Source organism: Lissotriton vulgaris, chromosome 5, assembly GCF_964263255.1.
Source record: "Lissotriton vulgaris chromosome 5, aLisVul1.2, whole genome shotgun sequence".
Taxonomy (NCBI): domain Eukaryota; kingdom Metazoa; phylum Chordata; class Amphibia; order Caudata; family Salamandridae; genus Lissotriton; species Lissotriton vulgaris.
This window is the reverse complement of record NC_141693.1, coordinates 656,299,206-656,321,882: the sequence shown is the minus strand read 5'-3', so window position 1 is coordinate 656,321,882 and position 22,677 is coordinate 656,299,206.

Here is a 22,677-nt window from a genome sequence, read left to right as displayed (position 1 = left end):
GTCAGCCCGCTGCTCAAGGGAGCTTTAAAGTTACAAATGGGGGTGGGGTCGCACACTACTCACACACCGGCGGTGTCGCCCCTAAGGACTCTGGTCAATGTAGGAAAGTGTTCGCGATGCATCATCTTTCGATCTTCTGCTATCTTCGCTGTCTTCGCCATCCCTGGACACGTGTTTCGGGGTATTACCCCTCATCAGCAGGGATAGGCAGTGTTCTGGGGTTGCCGATGGCTGCCAATATCTGCCAGGTATAGTACCACTCTGGCGCGTAGGTGCGGGATCCCAGGCTCGTCAGCCCGCTGCTCAAGGGAGCTTTAAAGTTACAAATGGGGGTGGGGTCGCACACTACTCACACACCGGCGGTGTCGCCCCTAAGGACTCTGGTCAATGTAGGAAAGTGTTCGCGATGCATCATCTTTCGATCTTCTGCTATCTTCGCTGTCTTCGCCATCCCTGGACATGTGTTTCGGGGTATTACCCCTCATCAGCAGGGATAGGCAGTGTTCTGGGGTTGCCGATGGCTGCCAATATCTGCCAGGTATAGTACCACTCCGGCGCGTAGGTGCGGGATCCCAGGCTCGTCAGCCCGCTGCTCAAGGGAGCTTTAAAGTTACAAATGGGGGTGGGGTCGCACACTACTCACACACCGGCGGTGTTGCCCCTAAGGACTCTGGTCAATGTAGGAAAGTGTTCGCGATGCATCATCTTTCGATCTTCTGCTATCTTCGCTGTCTTCGCCATCCCTGGACACGTGTTTCGGGGTATTACCCCTCATCAGCAGGGATAGGCAGTGTTCTGGGGTTGCCGATGGCTGCCAATATCAGCCAGGTATAGTCCCACTCCGGCGCGTAGGTGCGGGATCCCAGGCTCATCAGCCCGCTGCTCAAGGGAGCTTTAAAGTTACAAATGGGGGTGGGGTCGCACACTACTCACACACCGGCGGTGTCGCCCCTAAGGACTCTGGTCAATGTAGGAAAGTGTTCGCGATGCATCATCTTTCGATCTTCTGCTATCTTCGCTGTCTCCGCCATCCCTGGACACGTGTTTCGGGGTATTACCCCTCATCAGCAGGGATAGGCAGTGTTCTGGGGTTGCCGATGGCTGCCAATATCTGCCAGAGTCCTTAGGGGCGACACCGCCGGTGTGTGAGTAGTGTGCGACCCCACCCCCATTTGTAACCTATCGATCTGTATTCTGACAATGAAAGACAGATGCTCTATCTAGAATGGGATAGGCAGAAGAAGAGCCCTGTGTTTCGCCTAAGATACTATGGGGCCTATTAGGATGGCGGGCGGACTTACGTCCGCCTGCCACCCTAGCAGTGCTGGGACCGGGTGCCAGTGGTGCGACGGTCCTGTACCGGCAATAAGGATGACACGGCCACGGTAGCGGTGGCATCCTCCATCCACATCAATGTGGTGGGCGGTGCACACTGCACCGCCCACCACAATGCTGTTGCTGCACACTATGCATGTGCATGCACAATGTGGCAGGCACTGCGCGGTGCCTGCCACGTGGTTCATGCAAATGCAGGGGGTACCATAGGTACCCCCCATGTGTCCCCCAACATCCTGGGGGCCCGCAACTAGCCCCCAACTTTGAAATCTGCATGCCTTTCCGTGGTGGCGTCACAGAAAGGCTGAATCTCGCATGCATACCAATATGGATGGCAGTGTCCAGCAAACACCGCCACCATATTCAACCCTTTGACTCATCAACCGGGCGGAAAAGCAGCGGACAGTATTCCAGTTCTCTGCGGTACACCCGCCATCATAATATGGCGGGGGAATGGGAGGTGGGAGGGAGTTAATGTCATGACGGCAACAGTTAGAGTACCTAATGGCATGGAAGAGTTACAATGCCTCTGTGAGGTCTTGGGAGCCTGCCTTCTTCAGACACAAACCCTGATTGGTGTCTAAGGACATCATTTAGAGTTTGGATGCAGTAAGCACCAAGTTACGTATGTTAATTACCCAAAAAGTTGTAGTAGATGATAGTAAGAAATTGTATTATTATTTGGGGTGGGTGACCACCCACCTCAAGAAAAAAACACAACTCTTGTCAGGCTGGCCCCTAATTGCCACTAATTAACCCAAGCTCAACTCTCTGGAAATTATGGCACAAATCAGACAAGCTTAATTTAGGGCAATAGGAAAAGTATTTATGCAGTACTAAAACAGTAATAAAGTCAAAACATCAATCAATAAAAACCCCAAACTGAATCAGACAAATAGCTACTTAATTAATATAACAAGCAAAATCCAATAGCACGAACCGGAGGTATTATTTTTTAAAAACCTTACGGTAAAATAGCACCACAAAGTTCTAAGTACAAATAGTAGTCAATGGTAATGGTAGACTGTGAACAAGGAGCAATTTCAGGCTGACCATGATGGAACTCTTGTCGGATAGTGGTTTTAACTTGGGACTTAGACTGAAAATCCTTCAGTGGAACAATGCAGCAGGTTGCAAATGAAGAGGTCCTCACGGAGCAAGATAGGCATTGGATGAGGTCCTGTTGCCGCCATTGGTTTTTGTGGGACAATCTCAAAGGGGAAACATTTTAATTTCTTGACCTAGGAAGTCCTCTCGCTGGCTGGATAATTTTGGCACATTTACCTGGTCAAGACCTCTACCTTCGATCTTAAATCCTGATTTGGATCTTGGCAGACAGGTTACTTTTTCAAAATGGTGTCGGATATCCCATCCTCTGAAATATAAATCCCATAGAATATAAATGGATTTATATTTCAGATAACGGGATGTCCATCAATGTTGTGACAAAGTAACCCATCCTCCAAGATCTAAATCAGGCCCTTAGGCTCTTTTTTTGAGCACAGTATCCTGCAGTGGGAGAAAGCAGCAGGCTGTAACTGAAAATGGGTACTACGATGCTAGACACGTTCTTGCTGACAGCTTACTGAACCAGAGTGATTGCTGCAGAGAAGCTCTGATTGGAAGAAACCTAATTTCTTAGCCCATTGAGGTGCCACCTATGGCAAGTAGGCTGGGTACTTTGTCTTTGTTCTTCCGGAGGTCTTAAGGTACAAAAACTGTGTAAGACCAAGTTTTTCAAAGGTGGTAGAAGAAGTGCTTCTTGACACAGCCAAAGGTCCCAGTCAAGACTCACTACAGCTGAGGCCATCAGCAGGGTCCAGGGTAGCTCCAGTTGCTGCTAGCCAGCTGGGAGCTTCAGGGTAAACAGCTTCTTGCAGTCTGTTATGTCTCTGTAACCCTTTGAGTTAGCTTCTTTGCCCTTGGTATAAGGGAGAACAGATACTATACTTCAGGGAATCTCTCAGGTCACAGACAGCAGGTCCAGTCCTCCCCAGCAAGTGCTCTGAAGTGGGTGCCAGAAGGTGCCACTCATTCCCTCTTCTGATTGTTGGTGCTACATGTATGTCTGTCACTAGCTAGTGGGCAGTGGTGACTCCTGTTTCCAGTGGTAAACCTACAGGCAACAGTTCATGTGTGCCCTTCTGCAAACAATCCCACAGTGCCCCTCACTATCTAAATCTAAGATTGGGACAGCCATCTCCACTATTGCAAAGCTGGGGCTTTTGCTTATGACACGGGATGTCTCTTTAAAGTAAATCAAGTTCCTGGACCCACACCAACTGGTCTCGCAACCAGAGGAACAGAAACACATCTCCACACCCAAGCCATTGTCTCTTCTCTCAGAGCCATTTTCACACCTCTTCAGGGCTAGTCACCACTGGGCTACTGCTAGACAGCTTATGCAAATTAGCCTTCAGGAGGTTCAGACAGGTAAAAGGTACTTTCTAAAATGTTCTATCCGTTTCCCAACCAGAAGTAGCAGAATTATTTTGTAATATCGCTTTCCAGCATTTGTGCTAGTCACTGGAAGGACGTATTAACTTTGAATAACTAAATGTCTTTCTTTTACATACCATGATCCTGCCTTATGGGGTACAAGACCTACATACGGATGACATCAATATTTAAAAGGAAGGTTTTTCCCTGTTAAAAAGGTTATTTTGACTGGTTGCACTATAGGTTTTACACTGCAGCAGTCAGGCTACACAAGGTGGGCCAAAGCAACGTTTGCACTGCCACTGCAGTGGATGGCACAGTAGGCGCTGCAGTCCATTGGTGGTATTTATATTCCAGGCCCAGGATGCACTCTCTACACCATGTACTAGGGACGCCTATGTGGGTTATATTTTCCAATTAGGAATAATCCAATGTAATCATGTTTAAAGGGGAAGCACAAGCACTTTACCACTTGTCTATAGGGGTAAAGTGTACAGAGTTCTAAAGTCGGCAGAAAGATAGAGCAAAAATCTGGGGTGACATCACATAAAAATGGTTCTTTCCTACTCTGGTAATGATCACATCCAATAAAGTCAAAACATCTCTGAGTTGAGTTTGAGTTTGAGTTTAAAATATTTGTATAGCGCACTTTCACCAGCGGTTTCATGGTGCTGCAATAGACGGATCTCCAAGTAGGAGTAGGGGAAACAAAATAGAAAGGGGGGAATGCCAAGTGGTTTAGTTAAAACATTTGACAAATAGGTGGGCTTTAAGTTTCTTCCGAAATTGAGGGTACAGAGTTATAGATCTGACATCAAGAGGAAGGGAGTTCCATAGGAGTGGGGCAAGGGTTGCAAACTTTGATCCTCCCCATTTCTTTCTCCGAAAGCGGGGGGCTGATAGCAGGAATTGTGAGGAAGAGCGCAGTTCTCTGGTTGGGGCATAGGGAACAATTTCAGATGTTATAAAGGCCGGAGTCACGCCCAGTCGTGCTTGAAAGGTGATAGAAGCAAGTTTAAACTGGACGCGTTCGCGGACAGGAAGCCAGTGTAGAGATCTGAGATGGGGAGTTACATGGTGGGATTTCGGGAGATTGAACACCAATCGTGCCGCCTGGTTCTGGATTAGTTGCAACCGCCGTAGACTATATGCAGGGATCCCCGCATATAGGGCGTTGCCATAATCCAGGCGGGAAATGACCATTGCCAAAATGATCAGTTTCAAGGCATCGAAGGTAAAAAAGCGAGATACCTTGCGGATGGTGCGTAGTGACAGGAAGGAGGAGGACACCACGGAACTGACCTGGGAGTGAAAAGTGAGCTGAGGATTGAGTTTGATACCTAAAGTTTTAACTGAGGTAGAGGGGACCGGGGGAGAACCTAGGGAAGGGGGCCAAAAAAGTGAGGACCAGGGACTGGAGCAACCACCTGTTAACACCAGCTCGGTCTTATCTGGGTTAAGTTGCAGGTGGTTGTAGTTCATCCAGTCCTGGATAAAAATCATAATAGACTGGAAGTTTGAGATGGAAGTAGGGGAAGAAGACAGGTTGAAAACAAGTTGAAGGTCGTCAGCATAATTGTATATGCTGACGTCCATTTGTTGTCGTGAAAAAATAAGGGGGGCAATATAAAGGTTGAACAAGAGGGGTGAGAGGGAGGAACCTTGGGGGACCCCGCACTGAACTTTCTAGAAGTCCGCAGAGAACTTAAGTCACCCAGGCGAACAGCCTGGGTGCGGTCCCTCAGGAAGGAGGATTGCCATACCAGAGCGGAACCTCCGATCCCCGCCGCATTGACACAGGAAAGTAAGATGGTATGATCAACCGTGTCAAAGGCGGCTGAAAGATCGAGGAGAACCAAGGCCTGGGCCTGGTTGGTATCCATTCCCTCCCTGAGGTTGTCGAGGACCGAGAAACTACGGACTCCGTAGAGTGTGCGGGGCGGAAACCGGCCTCGCGGGGGGCGAGAATCCCATACTCTCCACAAAGGTGCTCAGGGACCTGGTGACTTGGCGTACGAGCACCTGTGTCAGACTTTATCAGGTGGCCGCTCATAATTGATAAGCGTGGCTCAAATCCACCCGAGTGACTTACCACACTCACCTATAGTAACTCAGTAAGAAGTCAGCCGGACAGTGGAGAAGAATAAACAGAGTAATTTTATTAGGCCACAAACTCCCATATGAGAGGGCCCTGTCCGACCTCACCCCTAAGAGTGCGCCGAGAGGACTAACTCATATCATCACAGCAATACATTATAACATGGTACAGTGAATTAGGGTACGCCCCTTCTGGAAAATTACTGAAACCCAGGCAGAGGAACAATGGCATCATACAAGAGGCCTCTGCACCTGCAAGGGATACATTTGCTATCTTTGCCCAAGGCCGCGGAGCTGAGCCTCAGCGTCTCTGGTGCATGAGAACACTACTGATAAGAAACTTGTTAGTTTCGGCCACAGTTAGCCGAGAAACGAAAACTGCTGCATTAGTGATTTTCCTATTCCTACGGGGAGGGGTGGATGAGCGAGTGCGACTCGCAGGCACAGAGGAATACACAAAATGGAGGCACACGAGCTAAGCTAAGGAAACCAAATATCATCACACATATAAATGAATAATCACATAAGTAGTAAATATAACGCAAAGAAAACGTATATGTATACTTCATCAGTTAGACACATGATGCTAACTTGCATATGTAGATAGTGATGGGTGGGGCATCGAAAAGTGAATTCTATCAGACCCTCCTTTTAGCATCATTGCCTAACTGGAGCGTAGCATTTATTTGCCAAAAGGTAGCGCCTCTACATCCAGTCTAGGGGCGGGGCATTGTTCAATCAAAAATATCATCTTCAATGAGCATCATCCAATGAACATCAGGGAGTTCAATAGCAGTGGAGGCAGGATATTGACCAGTCACCTTTTTGGAGGGTCGCAAATTGGTAGCACACATTGAGCAACATGGGGGAAGGCAGTAAACACAAAGGCAACATGTTAGAAGTACACTCACCACACCAACCAGACCCATCAATATTTTCCAACCCCATGAAGAGAAAACACCCCAAAGCCATCCTTGTAGTGACCAGGTCCCGTTATCCTGATGAAGTTCAGCCGCTAATCTATGGAGTTTCTGTACTGCTAAGTTAACTGTCAGAGCTGAGTCTGGAATATACACGCAACAAGATGTCCCGATGACGCGACAGGCCCCACCCCTATTAGCAAGGATGACGTCTAACACCATAGCCTGAATCTCAGCAGACATATTAGTTACAATGTCTGCTTCAGTAATTACTACCTTCTCCATCACCCTGGATAACCGACGAATGGCCCTACTGTTAAATATCGGACCCCAGAAAGGCAAAAGACCCGTAGAAAAGTCTGTCCATTGTTGCAAGGAAGTATCTGTCTGGTCCACGTCATCAACCTGGAGTTCCCTCCTTTTACGCTGCTCTGGTGAACTTGGAAACCTGCGATGAGTTTTGTGATAATCAGAGGGTGCTACATACACAGGTGGAATCATATAAGCTAGATACCAGACCCCACCCCAACCTTCAGGCAACCACAAGTTCCCATTGTCTCCGCACACAAAATAGATGCTGGGAGGGGTGACCAGAGAGGGACTAAGGGGTAGGCGTATCAATGCTGTTACGTTACAAGAACTATTCCCAACCTTGATAGGGCCCCTACCCTCTATACAAAAGAATGGTGACGGACCCACTACTGCCAGGGGTACTAAAGACTTAATGCTACCATTCCCTTTTGGTGGGTGTCTATAAGACAGGGAGGAGTTTAACTGTAAGAAACTCTCTCTAACTTTGTCTGTGTCATTGGGAGTCAAAAACCGTCCCACTTTCTTTTCACATGTCTCTATAAATGTTTGATCAAAGCGTCCGTCAGTATATAACCGTACAAGGGAAGAAGGGGGCATAGGGCGAACTCGCATTGTCATAGTTGACCCTCTGTCTTGCAGTCGAGGAGTTAGAAAATCTGACTGTTGGAAATATTTGACCAGACCAATCAATGTATACCACCCCACGCAACTATTCACTGGTGTCAAAGGAAGTGCTAGAAATCTATCCTTCTTATAAGCAGCAGAAGGCAACAACCCACACACCCAACAATCGGTGACATTATAGATGGCATGAGCATGATGTAAAGTCTTAATAAAAACATTTTCTTTGTAACCCTTTCGCAAACTTCTTTCACCATAGTCAACGGTAATCATATTATGTTCAGGAATAGCAGAAGGTGTGGGTGCAAACACATGTACAGGATAAGCCTTGTCCAGGAAAAACAGTATACCAAGAGTCACAAGGAAAGCAATAAGCACTATTATGATGAGCACTATTTTTCCCTTTCGTTAAAGGGCCAACCAGGGGAAAGCGGGCTCAGGTCTACGAGGAGCCGCAAAAGGCTGCTCCTCATCGGGGGTAGGACGACCAAAGGGATACATTGTAACGTGACCAAAAATCCAAAGGAAAAGAAGGGAAAAAAGGAAAAAAAGAAACTAAACTAGAAAAATTGTCCCAGACAGTCCTAAAACCGGCCAGAGGGGTTCTTCAACCCTCGAAAGGGATCTTCTCCCTGTGTCCGTTAAAGCCTCACAGGCAGGCTTCTATTGTTCATTCCCTAATCCCACGTCGCTTGTCACACAGCAGTTGTAACAGAGGAGCACTAATCTGGGCCCCCACACCACTCTAGAGTCTCATAGAACAGAATCTTCGGCTAAACACCAGGGCTCTTACAAGTCCATCCCTATCACTAATCTTCTTTTGCAACTGAATGTCCACTAAGCCCTTCTTCTAGTGTTCAGTCCCTTATGCCTTTTCCTTTTCGGGGCCGCAGATTATAACGAGTGCTCCCTCGCACTTCAGGATCTGTAAACAAAACGGGTGCATCTGTAGCAGGAGTCGCATCCGTCAATGCCTGATCACTAGCATCAATGGGAGTATTGGAGCTTACAATTTTTTCTCTTTTCTCTTTCAGTGCACTTGACTCTGCGCTGGACTTTGTATTTGGCTCTCCTCCCTTCAGTGAGGCATCAGAGAAAGGAATGTAGCTGGGTAATTGCTCGTGTTCTTCATCAGCAACACCCTCTTTTACCCACTGGTCATAGAGTAACGGCAGGGGGACCCTTTTGACATGCGATGCATGGGTCCACGCCTTCCTGCCCTCAACTCGAAGTGCGGTACGCGTTGTAAGTAGCACCTGTCGTGGTTCCGACCATCTGGGCTCCAAGCAGGATTTCCGCTGAAACTTCTTCACAAGCACAAAGTCCCCTGGGTGGATGGAATGTCCAGGCCCCTCCGGCAACGGCTTCAGGGTGTCTGCTACCTGTTGATGAATAGAACGAAGATCTTTAGTCAAAGCATACAAGTATTCCATCAACAGTGGGTATTCTATCTGTGAGAAGCACTTGGGTATGGGTACCCCCCAAACGTTGGCCGGGCGGCCAAATATCACTTCATAAGTGGAGACACCCATTTTGGAATTAACTGTCACTCTGGTAGAAAGCAAGGCTAAGGGAAGGGCGTCTGGCCATCGGAGTCCTGTGCTCTCCTGTATTTTGGCCATTTTTAATTTAAGCGTGCCATTGAATCGCTCCACTAAGCCAGCGGCCTGAGGATGTCGGGCCGCATGAAACTTCTGGGAAATCTGTAAACCTTTACATATTTGCTTAATAAGCTCAGCATTAAAGGATGTACCATTATCACTCCCGATCACCCTAGGCAATCCGAAGCGCGAAAAGTACTCCTTGATCAACATTTTAGCTGTAGAAATGGCCGTGCAATCCTTAGTAGGATATGCTTCCACCCACCTACTAAAAGAGCATACAACCACCAGAACGTACTTAAGATTGTTAACTCGTTCCATTTCTATATAATCCATCTGTATCACCTCAAAAGGGAAAGAGAGAGGTGCAAAATTTCCTATTGGTACAGGTGTCCCCTTCCCTGGATTGTGTCTCAAGCAAACCATGCACTGCTGGACCAAGTGTGTCGCCACCCTAGAGATGTTCTTATTACTCCACACTGGGTCCAGCAGCTTGCATATACCCTTTGCACTGATATGTGCCGGACCATGTGCCATTGTCACCACCGGGAGAACATATGCATTTGGGAGTAACCATCGTCTTTTATCAGTCACATCTGTGCAACATTCATCAGAATCCAACCTCCCCCCACCATCTTTCCAAATCCTCAATTCTTCCTCAGTCGCCTTTTCTTGTATATTCTTTACACTCTGTACAGTATCTGCAAACATGTTAACATCTGGTACCCATCTGGCTGGTCCTGCCACAAACATTCGTGGGAGTTTTGTCCTCGCAGTCTCTTTTGCTGTTTGGCCCGCTAAAGCATTACCTCGTCCCACATCGTCCACCACTGCCTTATGTGCGCTGCACTTTATCACAGCCAGTCGTCTAGGTAATGTCAATGCTGTCAGTAATCGTAATATCAATGGGCCATGTTGTATACGTTGTCCGTGTGATGTTAGAAATCCCCGTTCTGCCCACAGTCGCCCATAACTATGAGCCACGCCAAAGGCGTATTGGCTGTCAGTATAAATGTTCACGTCCAGTCCTTCACTCAGTTCACATGCTCTCAGTAAAGCTATTATTTCTGCAGCCTGGGCCGAATGATAAGGTATTCTAGAAGTCTCCACTACTGTCTGTAATGTCGTAATGGCATATGCTGCCGTTGATGTGCCATCTGCAAGTTTAAAACAAGACCCATCTACATACAATTCCCCATTCGGATAGTCTAAGGGCTTGTCTGTCAGGTCAATTCTCCCTTTCGTCTCCTCCTCTGTCCAAAACAAACAATCGTGTATGTCATCGTCCTTTGCGTCTGTTGGAATGGGTAACAACGTGGCAGGGTTCAGAGTGGCACACCTCTTTATCGTGACGTGAGGTGCGAAAAGGGTCATCTCATAACCAGTGAGACGAGCACTAGTTAAATGCTGCGTCTGTGTTCTATTTAGCAAAATGTCCACAGCATGCGGTACCATCACTGTGAGATCTGAACCCAGTACGAGCCCCGCCGATTGTCTTATGGAGACCGCAGCAGCCGCTGTGGCCCTCAGACAGCTCGGCAGCGCTCTTGCCACGTTGTCGAGCATCGCAGAGAAGTAGGCACAAGGCCTCTGCTTCCCTCCGAAACGCTGTGTTAGGACAGACAACGCACAACCTTCCGCCTCTTGTACATAAAGCACAAAAGGCTTCTGGTAATCAGGTGTTCCCAGGACGGGTGCAGAACATAAAGCAGTTTTTAGTGACTCGAAAGCTTCCTGACATGCGGGAGTCCAGGGTAGGGGTTTGCGCACTTCCTTAGTAGTCAAATACAATAGGGGTTTTGTTAGTAATGCATAGTTGGGTATCCACTGGCGACAATACGATGTTATGCCCAAGAATGCGCGCACCTCTCGCTGCGTGTTAGGTACATTCATGTTAGTTATCGCTTTTATGCACTCCGGCGTCAGCCTCCTCCCCGCTTTCGAAAGGAGGTAACTAAGTAAGTGACCTCCGTTCGACAATATTGGAATTTTGGAAGGGACACCTTGTGCCCCCTTTTGGCCAAATGATGCAACAATTTAATCGTAGCATCCCGACAACCTTCCTCAGTGTCCGATGCTATCAGAATATCGTCCACATATTGCAACATAACATTGCCGGGGGTAAGTTCTAAATCGTCCAATTGCGCCTTTAGTGCTTGACTATATATACTCGGGCTCTCTGTATAACCTTGGGGAATTCTTTTAAACCTAAAACTTCGGCCAGCCTATGAGAATCCGAAGAGATAACGGCTGTCTTCATGTACCGGAATACTGAAGAAAGCATTCTTCAGATCCAAAACAGAAAAATATTTAGCAGATGGGGGGAATCATTGTCAGTATTGTAGTGATGTCAGACACCACCGGGTATTGGGGCTCCACTACTTTGTTTACGTGGCGCAAGTCAATCACGAACCTATAAACATCAGGCGTATCGTCAGAAGCATCAGGTGACCGTCTTTTAAGAATCGGTAGTATGGGGCTATTACATATATTAGAATCCGTCTCCTCCACCACTCCCGACTGGATCAGATCCTGTATTATTTGTAACAGGGCTTTCTCTCCCTCCCTAGGTATCCTATACTGTGGTATCCTGGGCAATTTCGCATTCGCCTTAACCTTTATCGTCACTGGGGCAATATCCATCTTACCCACATCTGTATCGTTGGTAGCCCATAAGCTTTCAGGGATCCCTCTGAATTCAGGTGGAAGTGGGTCATCTTTCGAGAAACATTGTAGTGGGCGAGCAACAGTAGGGCCCAGCGTGATATACACGCCGTCCGGAGAACAATAAATGGTCGCATGCAATCTCTTCAGTAAGTCTAAACCCAGTAAATTTTCGCCACAATTGGAAGTCAATAAAAAAGGTGAATCAACAGTGAAAGGGCCAATCGTAAGAGTAAGTGGTTTAGAAATGGGGCTAATCACCGGGGTGCCTGAGAAACCCACAGAGATATTGTTCTTGCCAGACAGAGCTGCCCCTGGGACCCGAGAACGAGCCACAGAACTTTTCATTGCACCCGTATCTACTAGAAATTTCTGTTGAGACCCCAATAGATCTGCTGTTACATAGGGTCCCCTTTGATCAACTTCCACAGAAACTGGCCCCTCGCTCTGTCCTACGCTGTCCTAATTATGAGAAAATCCTGTCAAATCATCCATAGAATAGTCATCATTGTAATACTGACCGCCACCCCTCTGAAAGTGCTGTCTGTCCGAGCTATTGTCAAAACAATTCCCTCCTGGTCTCCCGCCCCCATCTGACTGTACATTCTGCCTCCGGGAGTCACCTCTTCCCCGTCCCCGGCCATGACCAGCGTTCGACTGAAACAGAGGACAATATCTCCACCAATGCCCCTCCTGTTTACATTTCGCGCCTTGATTCGGTCCCAGTCTCTCCCTATTGTCGCCTCTCCCATAGCCGCCACCTCCTCGTCCCACAGCCCCAGGCGAAACACCTCTTCCTTGGCCCCTAGATACTTGCTGCAACAAGACCCTCGTCTTCAAATCTTTGGCCTTCTTTTCCTGCTTGTCCTTACTTTCATTTTCCCTATGCTCATAATACTGAGCCATGCTAAGAATGCCGGAGGGAGTGGATGTCGTCCACGTACTCTCCGACGCTTGCAACCTTGCCGAAATTTCTGGTAATAAGTTCATTACAAACCTATTAACAAAAAGTCGTAACCCTCCGTCCTGTGACACATCCTGTCCACTGAAATCCATAAACGTCTCCTCAAACCTTGTAAAAAAATCAGAGACCGCTTCATCCTTTTTCTGTCTACATGCAGTCAACTTATCCCAGTCCACTTTCTTCGGGGGAATGAGAGTGTGCATATACTTAATAATTCGCCCCGGTAACGCCAGAATCTCGGCTTTTGGCTTCTCCCCTGGCTTACGTTCTTTGTCCAAATCCTGCAACTCCGTCCACGTGCCACCTAACTCCGCTGCATGATCTGTACCCTTCACTTGCCGCCACACATCTACTGGGACCAAAAGTCCGAAAAACAATTCAATATCAGCTAAAGTCATCACAGTGGAAGATGCAGCTTCCGTTAGTTCTTTATAATAAGCAGTCGGATTCTTTCTAGAGTCTGGTAACTGAGCCTTCAAGGCTAAGACCTCACTTCTCTTCCATGGTGTGTATACCCACTGCTCCTGAAAATGGGCGTCTACACGGGCCCTTGTGACAGCATTTGTGACCGGATCTACCACCTCGGGTGTCTCGGGGTTAAAAATAGGGTGCACCTCTCGCATTGGATGTATACCAGGAAAATGAGGGGAACCTGCAGAGGGCAATTCATTTCTATACTGCAATATGGCTCGTAAGCTGCGCATCACCTCCTTCACCCCAGTGTTAGCTCTATAGGCTCCATTTTTTATATCTCGTAAAGTCGCTGGAGCCACAGCTCCATACCCCTGCTCCCATAACGTTATCAATATATTTGACATGTGCCACAAAGCGTGTTGCTGCATCAAAGGCTCAAAATCTTTCATTGTGGACCAAATGTCTTCAAACGAATAAATGTTATTCCTAGCCCACTGACAGGCCTGATTGGCCACCACTGTTTTCTCGTCTAAACCTACCGTAGAACGCGTAAGCAATTTTCGTACCTGTGAAAACAATCCGCTGCCTGCGCCTCTACTTGGTGTTAATAACTCCTGACTATGGGTAGTGCTGGCAGAGACGGTAGGGAGTGCTAGGGAAAACTGGGAGGGAGCGGGTGAACTCGCCGGGAGTAGGGAAACTAGGGGTGCCAATTATGACGGGGAGGTAGAGATCGCTGCGCCGGGCTGGTGTGGGGCACTCGCTTGTAAATCCGAAACCCCATCAGGAGAGGTCGGAACTGGTAGGGTAGGATACAGTGGCTGCGGGGCATAAGGAGGAGGGGGTCGAGTATTCAAAATGTCCTCCATCTCATCCTGTTCATCCTCACGTACTACGTAACTTTTATTTTCTTTCAACCTGCAAAGCCTATCTGCGCGCTACAAGCGTTGCTCATTCTCGTTCTTTGTGTGTTCTCTCGCTTTCTGCGCCATTGTCTGTGCTGCCTTTTTCTGCGCCGCCTTCTCCTCTCTCAATTTACGTTCCCTAACTTCCTTCTGCCACATTCTTAAGGAATCGAACATGCTTTGACGACTGCGCCTAGCAAATAATTTATCTTGCAAATAATCCAATTTAGCTATCTCAAAGGAACCTGTCAGGGGCCATTGCAAATCCACATTATCACCGGTGTATCGGTGCCATAGAGTGCCAAACAGGATCGGGGGCAATCCATGTTTGACATACATGTCAACATTTGGAGTGCCCTCCGGAGGTGCAGGTTGGTTCTCAGCCAGTCTAGAGTCTGATACACGACAACAGCATCCAAAACACCGCAACTTACTAAAACACGGCATCTCTACCTTGGTGCAAAAACACCGTCTCCCAAAATTCGTTGCCTCTAGACACTAACTCCTAACTCGTTCACGCACATATAATATACATTGGGAATCAACACACACACACACGCATCCTACACATATAGATCCTTCCAAACACGTGTTACCAAATGGGACAAGGCCCGTCGACCAAGTCCTGGGGAACCTGGACCCTACCGCAGACCGAACAGTACACTAACTGTTCTGGGGATGGAGAGCACATCCACCACCCGAGCGGCACTACGGATCACTGTGCACTTTACCACAGGAGACCCAGGACTCACTTCCACCGAACCACCACTCTAGGTGTTCAGGGCGAGTTCCGGAGTTTACCCGTAATGAGCCACGCCTTCACCACAGTACCACCCGGTCGGATGACTATAAAACAAGATACACAAATATTCTCCCAACCCCCGTTAAGTCTGTCAGAGCACCACTCGCACTCTGAGTTCCCCGGAGCACACTAGCCCCAGGAGCGCACCGGCTCCTCAAACCATTGGAGACACCCTAGTCTCCTGGAGCACTCCAGCTCCTCAAACAACAACAGGTGGACCACTCACCTTCCGTATGCGGTACCGACCTCTACCGTTCTCCACCTCCGGCTGCCAGGACCAACACGGTCAGCTCCAGGTTCCGCCTTCTGGACCCCGGCATAAGACCAAAACCGGGACCTCTCCCGATCAGCAGGGTGGGGCAGCGCTGCGAGAACCAAGCTCGGCATCAAATGGGTACCCGGACCCACCGTGCCGACCAGCGTGTCCCCGGTCTTCTGCTACCCACCTACGGGTGAGAAAGATCTTTATCGTGGGGTCCCTATTCGGGCGCCATCTGATAAGCGTGGCTCAAATCCACCCGAGTGACTTACCACACTCACCTATAGTAACTCAGTAAGAAGTCAGCCGGACAGTGGAGAAGAATAAACAGAGTAATTTTATTAGGCCACAAACTCCCATATGAGAGGGCCCTGTCCGACCTCACCCCTAAGAGTGCGCCGAGAGGACTAACTCATATCATCACAGCAATACATTAAAACATGGTACAGTGAATTAGGGTACGCCCCTTCTGGAAAATTACTGAAACCCAGGCAAAGGAACAATGGCATCATACAAGAGGCATCTGCACCTGCAAGGGATACATTTGCTATCTTTGCCCAAGGCCGCGGAGCTGAGCCTCAGCGTCTCTGGTGCATGAGAACACTACTGATAAGAAACTTGTTAGTTTCGGCCACAGTTAGCCGAGAAACGAAAACTGCTGCATTAGTGATTTTCCTATTCCTACGGGGAGGGGTGGATGAGCGAGTGCGACTCGCAGGCACAGAGGAATACACAAAATGGAGGCACACGAGCTAAGCTAAGGAAACCAAATATCATGACATATATAAATGAATAATCACATAAGTAGTAAATATAACGCAAAGAAAACGTATATGTATACTTCATCAGTTAGACACATGATGCTAACTTGCATATGTAGATAGTGATGGGTGGGACATCGAAAAGTGAATTCTATCATAATCAGGCCCTATGTAATGAGCTTGCAAGCTTTAATTATGGGTATTGTGGTCTCTACCTCAACCCACTACCCTTTATAATTTACAGGTCACATTTTGACTACATAGATTACTGCGGATCAAAGATATTATGGAAATTAACATCTGATGAAAGTTACAATCAACAAGAGCCTCAATTGTACAGTGGATTTGAGGGGTCTAGTCTTGGTTGGTTGTGACAGTAATCACAATTTAAAATGTATTTTTCAAATGATCAAAGCAAAGTCGCACCAATCTGGCAACCTCCATTTGATAGAATGGCATTTATCTAGTAACATACATTACATTAATAATGTATTTTAGTATGTGGTTAATCACTTCACTCAGTTTATAGAAGCATTTGAAAGATAATTTAGTTTTTCTGAAAATGTAACCAAATATTAAAATGTACATCTCACAAAGTATGACATTGGACCTAACCTTACCCCCTTTACTATAACAGTTAAATAAATAAACGGAGCAATACAAATGTAATTCCCAGGATACATTTTGTCAAGTCAAAACTGTTGATATTTATTAGGAAACCATTCCCAGTAAATACCAGGATATGTGGCTCTTGGTGTGGTAAGCACAAACAACCTAATGATATTCCCTATTTTAAAGGAAACCTTATAATATGTGCTATTTATTGCACCTGATAACAAATGTAGCCCCAGGTTTGGTTATTTAGCAGGTGCAATAAATGTCGGACCTCACTCCAGGCAATCCTTGTATTAGGGGCGGTAGTATTTTTTCGCCACGCTTTTTAAATTGACTATTTATTAATACATTATTTAAAGAATTTCTGATTATAAAATCGTTATTTTAATTAATTGTTTTTACTACATCATACATCATTAGAAAAGTTGGAATGACATTGGTGATGTACAAAAAATAAAGCAAAACTAGAATAAGACTATTCCCAAAGCATAGTCCTGGTCACTTTTACATGAGTGAAAACATTGCGGGATGAATGAGTAGATTAGTTCCCCTCACGGATGTAAATGTGTTTGAGCCACATTCCCTGCGCCGATATACTGAAGCAGGAGACCCTTCAAACTCTTCTAAATTATGCCGATATTTTCTTAAGTTATAACTCATGGGGGTCTTTTCTAACCTTTCCTTCTGAAACACGCATAAGCAATGCCTAATTTGTAAAAAATAAAAATAAAAAAAAAGATAAGTGCCGGGACTCAAAGTGCTTCTCAGAAGCTTGTTACCCTGCTGCTAAATGCGGGGTTGGCATTTGACTCGGCTACCGCCACTCACTCCCTGCCCGCTTATCTTACTTTAGCAGATTCTTTTTCATCATGCTTGCTTCCTTTGTCTTGTTTTATAGTCATTCTTTTCCTCCTTCTTTAATCCTTTTCTGCCTTTTGCTCTCGTTCTGTCCCAGTCCAAAAAATAATAGGGACCACGACCTGCAATCACCAGCAAAAGGTAAACTCTGGAATTGGATCCCCTGATCATTGTGCAGACCTGGATTGTGACTCCCACTGCCTCGCTTCTAGTTCCTTTTCAAAGTAAGCAGTCCTGGATATAACTACAATCAGCAATTACGAAATGAAAACACACGCACATTGTTACCGGAGATAAGCTGGTATTACTTTGTTAAAGACAGTGCTGATTAAATCTTGACTGGGTGATGTTTTTTGTTTTAGCTGTTGGCACCACTGTTATGAAATCAGTGCATTTCTTTTAAATATTGACCACATCACTTCAAGAATATCGGCGGCAAAACCAAGCCGAATCTCCTAACAGCAAAGAAGATGCATATTCTGGGTGAAAGTGGGCAAAAGCTGGCGGTATGTTAGAAGGGTAGATAAAGTGTAGAGTATTTTTATTCTGTCGTGTTCATTTGCCTGAGTGAACCAGAATTTCATCCCCTCTGTTAACTGAAGCCTCCCAAAGTTTATTTTTTATTTTTTTGACAGAGTTTTATATAGCCCGAACTTGGCACATCAATTTTTGTTAGCCATGGGAATAATAAGTGATTTGCCCAGAATCACAGGATGTTCAGCATCATTGCTGTGACTCGAACCCGGTTCTTCAGATTCGAGGTCGACCACTCTAACCGTTAGGCCAACTCCTCTCCCAAAGTTACATTTCAGTCCACCATAGCCGTTAGACGGGATGCTGTTGGAGTCCATTTACTCAGCTGTAGTCTATCTTATCTTGAAGGGAGGAGGTGCTGATCTCGAGTAACTAGCAGGGAGCAAGACTGGAGGACAGGAGCAAAGCTGAGCTGTGCACCATTCGCCACCTATTAGGATAAATAAGCATGTCTCATTTTATCTAACAGGACAAAGCATTCTGGGCCTTTTAGTTTCAATTGTGTTGTTTACTTATGGGCCTAAAAGACACACTATAATTAGTAACAAGTGAAACATTATTAAGGGCTAAAAGTAACCTTCGTAACGTGTTAGTAAGGTATTCTTACAATGATTGGAGGTAGGGAATGCTTCAGAACTTGAAGGAAGGGGTTGTGCAGAGTTTAGAAGGTGTTTTTGTAGTAGCCTGAATGGCACAGGAGGATCATGGACTCTCTGGAGAACTGAAACAAGTCTATGTAAGGAGGGAGAGCACAGGAGCCCAAGGCAAGAGCAACGCATTTCAAAGTCCTAAAAGGTGGTAGAAGTGTCACAAGAACCTAAAACGGTGGAGGGAGTACAGCAGGAACATGGTAGAAGGGAACACTGCCCCACGCCCATGGCCGGAGGGGGCACACAGGAATCTGAAAGGAGAGACTCCTGCAAGCGCCCAAAAGAATGGTGCAGGAATTCAAAGAAAAGCATTGCTGAAGAAGCCTGTATATAGATAAAATAAGAATCAGAAATGTGAATGTGCATGCGAAGGGGTTTCGGTGGAGTGAGCTCTGCAGGTGTCTGAAGGGATGTTACAAAATAAAAGAACGTACGGTGCTACCAGAGTCTGTGGAGAGAACAAATAACAGGATTAGAGTGACTAAATGGCTCCATGTCACTGGGTCACCACTTTTCCATTTATTGGCCTTGTTTTGACATACCATTGCATTCTGGGAGTCGTAGTCTTTGTTGATTTTAATTTAGCCAATTGGACGCCCCCACCAATAGTAAAATGTAAAAAGCAAAGTAGTGTACCGGTAACACAGAACCATGGGATCATCCTACACAGGCATTGATAGAGAAGGAGTGGCCCAACAGGTGCTTGTTAGAAGTTTGTACAGATGTACAAGCCTTTTAAGTCCTGTTGCTGACATCTGGAGAGAGGGAGCCTGCAGCATCAGGAATAGTGTAAGTGCTACAGGAATTAGAAGATAGTGAATTAGGCTACAGAACAACAATGCTGCTGTTTTGGGCGTTTTATATAAGGTAGAAGTAGGACCTGGCAGAGCTCTGGTTACGTCCCTAATACATACCCCCAGGATTCAGCTTCTGTATTTAGGGCACAGTTATGTCGCACTTGTTGAGCACACAGAAAAGGAATGCTTGTTGTATATGTTTGACTTCTCGGTGTGTGATTGTACAGTCTTGAGCCGATTGCACTGTGATTAAAAGTGGCTGACATGCTGGGCTGAGTGAGAGGCACATCCTGCACTAGACCATGCCCGACTGCCAGGGGTTCTCTCTCTGGGAATAGACTGTTGAATGAGGCTGGGCACGGGGATGCAAAAACAGATACACTCACTGGCATTTACTCACCTCCTTCCTTTCCTGCCTTCAATAATTACCTCTCGGCAACGGGTGGTGATTCCATTGTCCAGTTTTTGACTCTACCTCCTGCCTCCAGGGTACTGTTTGGTTACTTACAGGTAATCTTCAGTACCCCGATTAGGACCTCATAAGCAGAAACACCATGAAGAAAAATGCAGGACACCAGGGATCCATGCAAAAGTACACATTTTTAATCGAACAGATTATTAAAGTACAGCAGCATTCAAGACGCCAACAGCAAAATTGTCCACAGAGGTGTGCAAAACATCAAGGCGATAATCCCGGACAAATGTATGATGGGGCTGGCAAGTGGCTGCCTTACAAATCTCCTGGATAGGAACCCCCATTGCCTCAGTCCAGGAAGCGGACACAGTACGTGTCAAACGTCCCTGCACCTGAGCCGGAGGAGGCAGACCCACAGACTTATAGGATTGGCAGACAGCCAAAAGCACCCTCCGACTGATGGTGGCAGTGGAAACCTTCTTCCCCTTGGCCACACCCCCACAGGAGACAAACAGGGCAGGAGAAAGACGAAACCCTAGGGTACGCTGGATGTAACCCTGAAGGGCTCTGTGAACATCTAAGGTTGAAGGAACAATGCCACCCCATCCACAGGCAAATCAGGAATAACCACCTCCTGCTGCAAATGGAATTTGGAGAAGGGGAGAAAAACTGGATCAAGCCGCAGAACCACCCTGTCCTGCAGGAACTCCAAATAAGGTAAAAAGACCGACACAACTGCTGAATGTCACAGGCCAACAATGGAGAACAACCTAAAGATTTCAACGTCAACTGTTCAAGAGCCAGCCTGTCAGATTTAAGCGACAAAGAAGGGGCAAAGACAGCATTGGTGTTAGGCTCCATGGCACGTGCTGCCTTTAACGGCACCGCGCTTGCACATCGAGCAGAGAGCCCCGCCTGCCATTCCCTGTCAGCAGCTGGGGGCGGAGCTTAGAGATACTTAAGGACGGGATCCATGGTGGTAATGCACTTCGCGTTCCAGTTCGGATCCCGCCTGGCCTCCCACTGCTCGCAAAATTTTTCCCTGCTTACCTGCTTCAGTCCCTGCTATGCTGTTTCCATGTTGGTTGTGTGTTTGCTGTTGGTTTCCTGAAGGGCTTTTCTGCTTCCTCAGGTGTTCTTCCAGGGCTAGTTGCTTGCTGGTCTTCTCCGGATATGTTACATTGTTGCTAGAGAGCTCCAGTCAGTGTTAACCCTTGGCATTCTGGTTCTGCAAGGCATAGAAACAAACAAAGGGTTTTAAAGCATCGCAGTATCTTTAATTTCTTTTTGGATTTCCACATTTTATTATACAATATTGGAACAGTACTTATCTGATGGTTCTGTGTTCCTTTGAGTAATTCTTGCGATTCTTTTGTTTTCCAGTCACTATAAAGAAAGAAGAGATATTGGCATTATGAAAGAGTCCAAATTTCCATCGATGCTATTTGCAGAAAATTAGACCCCTGTTTTTTTTTCTTTTCATGCCCCGTGCCTCCTTCTGCTAAGGAAAATTCGTTTTTTGGTTTTTCCCTGCGCATAGGAGTATGGATATATTTTTGTTTTACTTATGGGGTCCTCCATACCTATGGTTATTCTAACCTAGGTTAGTTCTCATTTTTTTCCTTCTGGTTTCATATGCTAACTGCTGCAGTCCTATTACTTATTGACCCTTGTCCATCCTTCTAGGTAAGGGGGCGTCCTGTCGTCCCTGGGAGCTATTTCTTCGTACATATTAGCTTTTTCCATCCAAGGTATCCCTTAGAAATACGGTGGGGTATATAGCTATCTTGCTTGTGTTTTAATTAGTACTCACCTTATGCTTTCTCCTTAAGGATTCTAGAAGACTCTCTCAGAAGATCCAGTGGACGTCTACCCCTTCTTCTTTCCCTTGTTTTGTTTCCCTTCTTCCCCACCTTCCCTCTTTTGCTTTGACTATGTTGGGCGAAGGAGGTGGGTGTGGGAAGTTGGGGTCTAGCCTCGTGTTCATCCATGTTATGTTATGTTATGTTAATATGTATTTATTAAGCGCTCGTACGCCCGGGGGCTTCATGGCGCTATAGAAAGAGAACACAACACAACAGTTAAAAGTGAGATACAGCTCAGCAATAGGCCTGTGAGAATAGCCAGGTTTTGAGGGAGTGTCTAAAGCTAAGAAGATCACCGCTCAGTTTCAATTGTAAGGGAAGCGAATTCCAAAAGGTGGCTGCAAGGTGGTCGAAGCAGCTGCCACCTAGGCGCTTCCTTTTGTAGGATGGAACAATCAATAAAGATTTTTGAGCAGAGCGGAGATTTAAAGATGAATTATATCTGAAGAACAAGTCTTTTATGAACTTCGGGCCTGAGTCTTGTAAAGATTTAAAAATAATACACCCAGTTTTAAATGCGATTCGCTGCGCAACAGTCAGCCAGTGTAGTTGTTTCAAACCAGGTCTGATAGATTGCCTTTTTGGGAGTCCCAGAATAAGTCTGGCGGCCTGATTCTGGGCCAGCTGAAGTCGTTTTAACTCTCCCGCTTGGAGCCCTAAGTAGAGACTATTGGAGAAGTCCAGTTGAGACAGAACAAGGGCGATTATGACCTGGATGAGGGCGGCCTGTGAAAGAAAGCAGGCTATTTTCCTTATTTTTTTTAGTTGAAAGAAACTGGACGACACTACTGTGCCTACCTGTCTTTTCAAAGAAAGATCCTCACTAATTAATACTCCCAAGCTTTTAAC